At 35.8% G+C, this 11,303-nt stretch overlaps 1 long non-coding RNA gene across 1 annotated transcript in view; it reads left to right on the forward strand.

Annotated features, from left to right (window-relative positions):
• Positions 1 to 2,794: 2,794 nt before the first annotated feature.
• The window catches only part of LOC126754209 (uncharacterized), a 127,165-nt gene continuing 118,656 nt past the window's right edge, over positions 2,795 to 11,303 (forward strand). Inside the window, exon 1 of the long non-coding RNA XR_007666271.1 lies at positions 2,795 to 2,954. This is a non-coding gene — a long non-coding RNA (uncharacterized LOC126754209). The remainder of the gene's footprint in view (positions 2,955 to 11,303) is intronic.

Below are 11,303 nucleotides of genomic sequence, written 5' to 3' on the forward strand. Positions count from 1 at the left end.
AACTAACCGATGAAAATGTGGCTTATACCGTCATTGATATCTGGACCAATTTTTTTGGTATCAAGGAAAAGTTGTTTTTGTCTCTGTTATATGTCTCATTTTCTTGGTGACGGCCTCGTCTTATTGCAATTTGGACCAATTTCCTGCTGAGAACGGAAACGGTTTTTAGTGACTCGCTAATAAGTCTCATTTTCTTTATGGTTTTGTCAGAGTCTTGTTGCGGGATCCTTCGTTCCCATCTGAACCAATTTATCTGTTATGATAGAAAATGTTGTTTCTATCTCGCTTATAAGTCTCATTTTCTTGTTGACGGTCTTTTCGGCGTATTTTTAAGGGTTCTGCCGTTCCTACCAAACCAATTTTTCTGTTTCGAAAGAAAAAGAGGTTTCCATCTTGCCTTTTTGAACCATTTTTTTTATTGTTGTAAAAAAAAATATTGTTTGTGGCTCGATCTCTCATTTTCTCGGTGACGGTTTGGTGAAAGTCTTGTCACCGGATCTCTTGTTCTCACCATTTTCTTTTTGTTTAAGAAAATGTTGTTTCTGTCTCGATCACGATGTCGGTCTTGCCAGAATCTTGTCGCGGAACACAGTATAATCTTTCGTGAACTAAGCCTTGTCTTAATTACCGATCACTTTGACAATGATAAAACAATTTTTTAACGTTTCACTTATTTTTTATTTTGAAGCTCGTTTATTTTGCGCTTTCATTTCACGGCTCTTATAGGTCAATGTCAACATTCACTATTATAGGGTTGAATGCACAACTTGCTTTCACTGATTGTCTCTTACTACGTGCCCAATTTCAAAATCCTGTACATTTCCGTAGTTTAACTCTCTAATCTGCTATTACTCTAAAAGAACAAGGCTTGGATTCGCATGTCTGGTTGACTTACTGTGCTCTAAAATCGCAGATCTAAATATATATATTGATTAGCATTATACAAAACCAACCGTTTACTAACACTCTATACTACATAGAGCATGTAAACTACATAAAAACAAATTAGCTGCCATTACTAGTCGTGTTTCCATCGCATGCCTCGCTTGAATGAACACATAAATTAACGTAATAATCGTGCGCTTGCCTAAATGAGCGCATTCCAGTGAAGGGCTTGTAAATGCAAATTTTTTCTGCGAGTACTCGCAATTTACTGAAAGTAATGCAATGCTATACCCATAACACGTGCGTATCAATTATAGTGAAAATTCATCAGGCATAAAAATTGCTGATTGGAAATGCAGCTTGGGTGTTCGAGTGAACCTAACGATCTTGATTTAGATAATGATGAAATGCAATAAATGCGAAAATATATTGAAATTCAAGTGCAATCTGATTAAATGCATGCCTGAATGCGTCTCTCTTTGAAATATATTTATTTCGAACTGAATATTGCTCTATCAGGTTTTTGTGTATTTTTGGATTATCAGTATAAGTATGTGTTTAAAGTGGGCGAGGCTGCTGAAATGCTGATAGGTTACAGTATGAACCTATCACAGCATAAACCTATCAGTTCAGTACGCAAATTAGAAAAACGTAGGAATTTTTTTGTAATTTTTCCTAAGTGCTTTTACAACACAATTTTCCAAAATTTGAATAAAAAAATATAATGTTTGACAAAAAGCTGCCTCCAAAAAATTTAAAAATATTTTTTTTTTATGTTTGGATTACTCAATGTTAGAAACAATGAGTTTTTATTTTCAATTAATGATTATTTTCCCATTTTACAATGCTAAAGCGTGAATAAACCAACTATAATCTGCTTTATTATGCGGTAAGATATTGAATTCCCTCTAAGAATGCCCTCAATTCTGTGCTTTGGCTTACCGCCTCCAAATGTTGGCTAGTCTCCAGCGTCTTCATCCTTCTTTGAGGATTAAAGTCTAACGCTGTTTTCCGCTGTACTGTCGATCCATAAACACGGATTTATTGCGCTCGAATATCTCCAAACACTGCTCCGAATGATCAACCCGCACACGCGGGTTTCTGCTATCTCGAACAACTTCAACTTACGGTCATCCAAAATAATTTTGTGGATTTTTATACTCTCGCAACAAACAGGAGGTATATTATAGTTTTGTCACGAAGTTTGTAACACCCAGATATAGTTATATATACCAAAGTGATCAATGAAATCCTGATGTCGGACCGTCCGACCTGTCCGTCAATAAAGTATATATATAAATGAGATATCAGAAACTACATGTCCTTGGTTCAATAAGAAGGTTAAGTTCGAAGATGGGCAAAATCGGCCCACTGCCACGTCACAAAATGGCGGAAACCGTCTAAAGTGTCATAACTAAGCCATAAATAAAGATATATATACAAAGGATCGCATTAGGGAGTCTGGACTCAATTTTTTTGGAAAAGTGGGCGTGGCCCCGCCCCTATAAGTTTTTTGTACATATCTCGGAAACGTAGCTATTTTCTCTACAGAGTCGTTTTCTTGCATTTCCATATTGTCAAAAATGGAAGAAATCGGATAATCGGGCCACTCCCATACAAATATGTTGAAAATCACTAAAAGTGCGTTAACCGACTAACAAAAAACGTCAGAACACTAAATTTTCGGAAGAATCAAAGCTGCACCCAGGCTTTTTTGGAAAAATTGAAAATGGACCAAAAACCATATCTCAGGAACTACTAGAGCGATTTCAATGAAATTCGGTATATAATATTTTCTTAAAACCCTGATGACGAAATATGAGTGAAATCGGTTCACAACCACGCCTTCTTCCAATATAAAGCTATTTTGAATTCATTTGAATGATACGAGTATAAACATTAGGAACCAATGATGATAGCGGAATAAAACTTTACAAAAATACGGTATTTGAAAAATATGTAAATGACGTATAATGAAATCTCGATTATCACTTTATTGTGCGAGAGTATAAAATGTTCGGTGACACCCGAACTTAGCCCTTCCTTACTTGTTTTTAATATTTTCGTCGGTAACAAGCTCTTTTGGGCACTCTGTTCACCGTTTTCGGTGCTTATTCCATCACGTCTAAACTTAGCATACCAATCCTAGATGGTTGATTTTGCTAGGGCAAGTTTTTACTTCAAATGTATTTTTCTCCTTTTTTATCAACTTGGTTTGTGTACCTTTTTATTATTTTTTTCACAATAACAAAAGTTAAGTCACTTAAAATTATATAAATCACAAATGAATGGTCCGACGACTGTCAAATTATCTTGGTATGTACCCATACCATATATTCAAATCAAAAAAAATTCGAACAAGGAGTTAACTTGAAATTTTTTATTTCCATTGGAATCAGTGGCGTAGCTACAACTTCAGGCGCCCGGGGCCAAGGATGTTCTGCCGCCCCGCTTTATCTACCTACCTACAAGTTTCATGAGGTGGTTCGAACAACAGTGAATTTTTACAAAATATCTTCGATATTAAGTATATTAAATTTAGGAACTAGAAGCCACGCCAATTCTGTAGTTCCAAAATTCTCACAACACGGTTTTTGAGGAAATTGATAGTAAATTTACAAGACATCTTATTGAAAGCCATAGAAAACACCCATCAACCAACTATCAATGGAAATATCCACCCGTTTCACAAATTTCGAAAAGCTTAATGATCGTTTCGGTTTTCTTTCTGATTTTGAACAAATTATAGAACTAACCAGAGACTCATATAATGACAAACTCGTCGAAATTAAAGAAAAATGCCAGCAACTTGTGACAACAGTGACATTAGAGACGTCCTACTTTTATTAAAGAGAGCAAAGAAAAACGAAGAACAAATTGGATTTTCGCCAGAAAAAGTTTTATTATACATTTCTTCAATGGGACTTGAAGCATACAAGACGTTAGCGACAGCTTTAAGAATACTACTCACTATACCTGTATCAGTTGCATCTTGTGAAAGATCTGTTAGCAAACTTAAATTGATCAAATCTTACTTGAGATCGACCATGAGTCAGAGTAGACTGTCCAATCTTGCGATTCTCTCAATAGAATATGAAACTTTTAATTACAATGATATGATCTGTGATTTTGCAGCGATCAGAGCTAGAAAAGTGCATCTTTAAGTTCTATCACTATTTTTAAGAAAGATATAAGCCAAAAGATGTAAGACAAATTCATAGACTGAAGAGTATTCGAGTAAAAATTAATATTTTTCATTGTTATTCAGATTATTACATTGTGAGTGTACAACTTTTTATCTTTTATAATAAATTTTATAAAAAAAATTGGTTGAAGTATTTTTCTGAATATTAAAAAACAGCGAAGATCGTTTTGCCGCCCCCAAGACGTTGCGCCCGGGGCGACGGCCCCCTTCACCCCTCCCTAGCTACGCCACTGATTGGAATCATGGCTCCGGAATTGTTAAAAGTTAAGTCTTTTGGATAGTCTAATTTATCACGAATATAAGAATTCGAGTAACACAAAGCATTTTGTGAAGGTCGGGAAGTCATCGTGTTAAATACGATAACATCGAAATACTTGTAGTTAAAGAAGCAGATATACAGCAAAGAATCTCAACATCTCTTATGGATGCTCACAAACTTTGTCACCAATAACGATGTGTATGATAAATATAGGGCTCTCAGTTAGATGAGCCGAAGCCGAAAAAACTAGAATTCATAGAAGGCCATCGAAAGCGTGCTGATATTAACTTATATTGAAGGCGATAATAAAAATTTGTATTAAAATACTTGAAAATCTTGTCTGTCTAGTCAAATTTGATCAGATGTATAATTATATGTATGTATGTCCGATAAGTGGTAGGCTGACAGCTTATTTAAAAGATGGAGATAACGCTATATGAGGGCAAATGAGTTATATTGTCTCTTGTAAAAATCAAGATGACTTTAAATTTGTATCTCTGTAGCAGAGGGAATTGAATATACATACATATAAACCTCTCGAATGAAGAAAACTTCAATTCATTTACATTTCTACAGGCACGATGTAAGTTGAGACGCAACAAATTTTAATAATTTTTGTAACAAATTAATTTAAATTGCTTCAAAATTTGATATTAACCTCAAGAAAGACTTTCGAGTTTTGACAATTTGTTGTTAGGGTAGGATGTAAGGTAGGATGTAGGGTGCAAACCCCACACGTTTACTTTCAAAGGCCCTGCTATATTAAAATATATAACCACTATCACAAATCTAATAACCAATTCACATAACCGTAAGTTCCCCCAAACTTAAAATATATATTTTGGTATTTCTTATATTAACAGAAAATATAAAACAATTATTACTCATTCAATTAACCCATTTTTAAGGTAAGCAAAATAAACAGAGATTATAAATATTTTTTCACAATTATTATATAAACAGCTTGCCGTTTTGTGCATTCTCTGCGACAATTAAGTCATTCTTCAAACAAAATGCTGGTTCAATAACCTCTACAAATATACCTTAACAAAGATAAAGAGTCATATTGAGTGACTTTATCAAGAAGGTATTCAGATTTCAAGAAATAACGGCGCCCACCACAAATTTGCTGAGCTCAAGGCCGTTATTTGGATTAATAACTGGCCTTAATATCGCTAAAGAAGTATCGTTAAATATGCAGTTAAGTCATTAGAAGAAGCTAAAATTAAAATTTTTTATAAGCACGGGGCCATATAATGTTTCAAAGACTGTTTGTTGAGTTATTTACTCAATTTCGGAAAGAGAAAAAAATTATTTTTTTTTTGTTCACCAATAAAATAGTGTAGTGGAAGAGAATTAACGAGGATAACTTCTTTTACGTAGGTTGCTATATATATTTCTGGCCTAATAATGTAAATAGGCATATTTATCAACAAAAACGGTTTTTTTATTATTTTTTTTTTTTTTTTTTTTTTTGTCGATTGCTGTTTTGTTTCGGGCTCATACGCATAGATCCATGATTCGTCACCTGTGACGATCTTATAAACGTCTTGTGAAGCACCGCGATCGTATTTTTGCAGCATTTCTTTACACCAATCCACACGAGCCTTTTTTTGAGCGATTGTCAAATTGTGCGGGATCCAACGAGAACAAACCTTTTTTACGGCCAGGTGTTCATGCAATATCGAATGCATGCTGGTGGGAGAAATGCATAGGCAGGCCTCTATCTGAAGGTATGTTACATGACGGTCTTGCATTATCAGTTCACGTACGGCATCGATGGTTTCTGGCACAACGGCTGTTTTTGGACGACCTTCACGGAATTCGTCTTTGAGCGAGCGTCGGCCACGATTGAATTCGTTGTACCAGTTTTTCACAGTGCTATAGGATGGTGCTTCATAGCCATACAAAGATTTTAGTTCATCGATGCACTCTTGTCGTGATAATCCACGTCGAAAGTTGTGAAAATGATCGCACGAAAATGTTCACGAGTTAATTCCATTTTTTGGCCGAGATGAATTTTTTAATTCCCTGTAAATAAAACAATTCACGATTAAATGTCAAAACGTTCTGAGTGATGTTATGCTAAAAAATGTCAAACTTTCCAATGGAAATGTCAGATTGCACCTGGCAACACTTAGTGTTGCCCTAGGCCAGAATATATATAGCAGCCCTCGTACCAGATTAAGACTAAAATACCTTAGATGTCATACTTTTAGACACTCAGATGAAATAGCGGCAACCGAAGTATCTAAGCAGTTTTGTTTGAGACTCAAGGCGTTTTATCAAGAGTTAATATCCAACTATAGGACTTCTTGTGCGGCTCTACAATGGCCAATCAGTTTAAGTGTGATCAATCTCCCCTTAAGGTATCAATCACGTATGTATGCTTGATAAAGACTAGCTAATGTGGCAGCTCTACAGAAGAATATCCTAAAAATTCGAAGATATTGCTTCCAAAGGGTAATCCAAATAGAAGTACTTTTTTCAATAGCCATTTTTTGACAGTTCTCGCGTTAGTCGTGTCGTTATTTCTGTTCAGTAATGTTTGGTTTCGATAAGCAGATAATTTCACGTTTTGGGCCGGTCAATTAGCCATCAAGATCGTGTGATATCACCACGTTAGACTTTTTTCTGTGAGGATATGTAAAGTCTAAAGTCTATGCTTCGATTCAGGCCTTTGAGAAAAACATCACGCGTTTAATTCGAAAACGAACTTCTTCAATTGAGGCTCAAGCGATTCAATTTCATGTTGCCGACGTTACGGTCGCTTATCAAATCCTTACAGTACTTCAGTTTAACGAAGTGCGTTCATTGTAACTCATGCTTCCACGTTTACTGTCGGTTAACAAGTCCTAGAGCTCTCGAGTTAAAGAAAACGGATTCTATTCCTTTTCTAAACTGGACTCTTTGCGCCCTGTTGATTTTCCGATTTCTGAATGCTTAGATTTGCGGATTAATATAGCGATCATTATTAAAATGCGGCTTTATACCAATTTATGGATTCATATCAATCTAGTAATTTGAAATTTAAAATACTCGAATACCCATCTGTGGAACCTCAAAGGGTGTGGAGTTTCTTAGTATGTACTTATATAGTTGTACTGAATCATCAGTTGCTTAGAAATCATTACAACTCACACCGCATTTGGTTTCCATTTAGAAAAACCCTGAAGTCTAAGCTGACCCAAAATTAATTAGGTATAATTTCAATACATTGATATATAGAGTATTCAACATATTTCCCTTGAAATTTCTCAATGTTCATATAGAGATAAGCGCAAATATATTCAGTAGTTGTAAGAATTTCAAATCTACATACAAATAAAAATCATGCATTATTTACCGTATGCCTTTTGCAAGTAAGTTCGCCCATATATTGCGTCAAAAAGTATATAAAAATCCCCGTAAAAGACGCGTGACATATTTGGTACTATGAGTGCTTTGAAAATTCCATAAAAAGAAATTTTAAACATTCATTTCTTGTAGCGTATATTTACAGAGAAATTTTTTTCATAAAACACTAATTGAGTTATTCAAAGAAATAATTGCCGTACTTTCCAACAAGGTATAGGTAATTTTAATGGATGTGGGAAATTTGATACGTCTAAATGACTAAGAGTTTGACTACCCATTTTAGTATTGATATGACATTGAAGGTTCAAGGGCCAGACTTTTTAATTGTGTTCTTTTCACAGTGCTCTTCGATCGCTATCCGATAATATAGTTACAACCGCCGAGCATATTTTAGACGCCAATATTTGCATACAGTTTTTATAAGAGCTGAATGGACCTCTTACTGTAGGTTGAAGTCGAAACATGTAACCAAAAAAGGCAAAAAAATAATAGATTTTTTGATACAAAGTATTATTAGAGCCTTTTTAGAAACATTGAAATAAGCCCAACATTACCATATGCTCTCAATAATTTAAAAGTATGTAATCGTAAATATATGGTCAAACTAATTAATAAACTCCTATTCCAGAATTGTAGTTGTAGCGAAGATACGCAACCGCCTCTGTACAACAAAGCAAAGCCCGTCAACAAACACAAGGAAGCTACGACGTCGAGAAACTACTATCACAACCGACAGCGAAACGGTTTTCTATTCGACTGGCACTCCTACTCTCTGAGGACTCTCATCATCAAATCGGTATAAGGAAACTGTGGGATGACATTTCAAGCTCCTTGTGTACAGCTGCAAACGAAACCATTGGTTTTTATAAAGGTCGAAAGAACAGCCGGTACAATGAAAACTGTCGTGTCGCAGTGGAGAGAAAGCAGACTGCCTATCTCGGAATGTTGCGGCCTATACATACCGTAAGTAGAAGAGGAAAGCGAGACGCATTTGCAGACAAACAAAGTGAGGCCGAAATGCGTGAGTACGAAGAGCTTGGCACAGCATGCTGGCCGATGATGGTAATACTCGAATATTCTACGTAAAGATGCGGCGACTAACGGAAGTTTTCAAGACTCTTATAAGGTCCAAAGTGGTGATCTATTGACTGATGTACAGAGCATACTGAAGTTATGGAGGGAACAATTTCCCAGCCTGTTGAACGGCACGGAAAGTATAACAACATATGGCGAACCTGATCCCCCAATCGATGACGATAGAATAGATGTGCTATTGCCGGACCATGATGAGGTTCGAATAGCAATTACCCGCCTGAAGAACAACAAAGCGGCAGAGGTCGATGGATTACCGGCCGAGCTATTTAAATACGGTACATGCATCAGCTTCTTTCCAAGATATGGTCGACTGATGGCATGCCCGACAATTGGAACCTAAATGTTCTCTGCCGAGTCCACTAAAAGGGAGACCCCACAATCTACGCCAAGTACCTTGGGATAAGCGTCAACAACATCGCATATAAGGTTCTATCGAGTGTGTTGTGTGAAATACTGAAGTCCACCGTCAACAAACTGATTGGACCTTATCAGTGTGGCTTTAGACCTGGAAAATCTACATTTTCACCATGCGTCAAGTCTATGAAAAAACTCGTGAAAGGAAGATCGATACACCACCTCTTCGTCGATTTTAAAGCCGCCTTCGACAGCAGAAACTGCCTCTATACCGCTATGTCTGAACTTGCTATCCCCTTTAAACGCTACATCAACTTATTTCTCTAACCTGGACGAATAAATATAGGATATACAGCGAATTTTAAAGTCAACGTATGCTCAACTTTTTCCAGTTAATATATTTATCGCCTTTCTTCGGAACTTTTTTTTGCATAAAATACAACATTGTCTGCACTTAACCTTTACGAAGACGGCGGTGACGACATAAAGTCATTAAACGGAAATATTTCAAATAATTAAGAACATCTCGACAAGAACGAAATGCCTCTGCTCTTTTTGAGTTCAATGGGAAAGTATTTCCAAAGCAGAAGTAAATGTTCGATTAAGTAGGAAATGTTACGTGAGGTGTGAAAGTACGAAAATGTAAACAGAGCTAAAGTTTAAGAAACGTTGGTTGTTTAGGAATTCCTGTAGCAGAGGAAGACAGAAAATAAGCTCCAACTTACGGAACTCTTTATATAACTTTTATGTATCTTTGACTACTGCCGAAGATATCCGCTAATTTTGTCCGATTCATGATTAGTAATACCTAGTCAAATGAAAACCATTTCTTCTTCTATAGATGGCTTTAAGCCATCTCACGTTGTACAATGAGATTTGGTTAAAAATGTGGCATTAGAAAGATAAGATTTCATACTCTCAGACGGTTTTATGACTGCCTGACTCAGTATTTTTTGAGCATACCTCAATGAAGGACACCGACAAAGAGAAACTACACCATATTTTACGGTTTACTGGTGATGAAGAATGCTACATTTACGACAACGAAAAGCAAAATCGGTCGCTTTCGAACCGTTCTGGCTAGGATTGATGGTTAGGAACGTTTTCCTATGTATTTATTGGAATCGGCAGTGACAGGCAGCTGCTCCTCTAAGGTACTCATTTTGGATCTGTACTGTCAACAATTATTCAATCGTCTGAAGAAAGCTATTGGTCCGAAGTGACCACTTTGGCAATTAGTAGAAGAAATGTGTTCCAAGTCATACACACCGATAGTGGCTCGCCACCAGCTCCGGAAGTTTGGTTGGAATATTCTTAAACATCCAACTTGTGGTCTTGAATTGACACCAAGTGATTATTACCACCCCTCAAGAGGAGGTTGTGAAAATTGTTTGTAACAGTTTTTTGCCAATAAGGACGAGAGGTTCTATGAGTGTTGTATTAAGGAACTACTTTCAAAATGAAAACCTTTAATTTAATGCAAAAACAATGTTTTTTACTAGACCTGATATATACTGAGATTGTCGCTAACATGGATCTTCGCATAAATTCTCAAGCCTTAAGTAATATCGAAAGAGGTTTTAAGAAAAAATGTTGGACGCATATTATTGGTAGGTCAAATTGATGCAAATATTATGAGAAGACCAAATTATCTATAGAGCAGACAATTTGTTGTACTTTCATAACGACTAGAATAGTGCATAATAATTTTGTATCGAGCTACCATGTAAACCCCCAAACATATGCGGTTCCTACCAATAATATTACTCGGAAATTGTGACGTGAATCAGATGGATTTCGTCACGAACTTTTATTAGAACTACATATGTATTTAGATTTCTAATTAAATTAACAGCGCCGAAGCATATGTTCTTGAACTGTAGATCAATAGACTTCAAATTAAAGTTTCAGTTATTTAATTATCTCGTGTATTTAATTAATAAAAATATATATGTATGTACATAGATACTTGAACTAAAATAAGGCGAGCGAAAATCATTCCATTAAAAAGTTTAGTTTACTCAAATACCAGTTTGTACATAAATACAGGTACATATGTATATAATGTATTTTATATGTATACATATACTTACATATCTACATGTTACATTCCATTCAGTTTGAAACGCCCAGTAATCGCGTGGCTTG

Source organism: Bactrocera neohumeralis, chromosome 3 (genome assembly GCF_024586455.1).
Source record: "Bactrocera neohumeralis isolate Rockhampton chromosome 3, APGP_CSIRO_Bneo_wtdbg2-racon-allhic-juicebox.fasta_v2, whole genome shotgun sequence".
Taxonomy (NCBI): Eukaryota; Metazoa; Arthropoda; class Insecta; order Diptera; family Tephritidae; genus Bactrocera; species Bactrocera neohumeralis.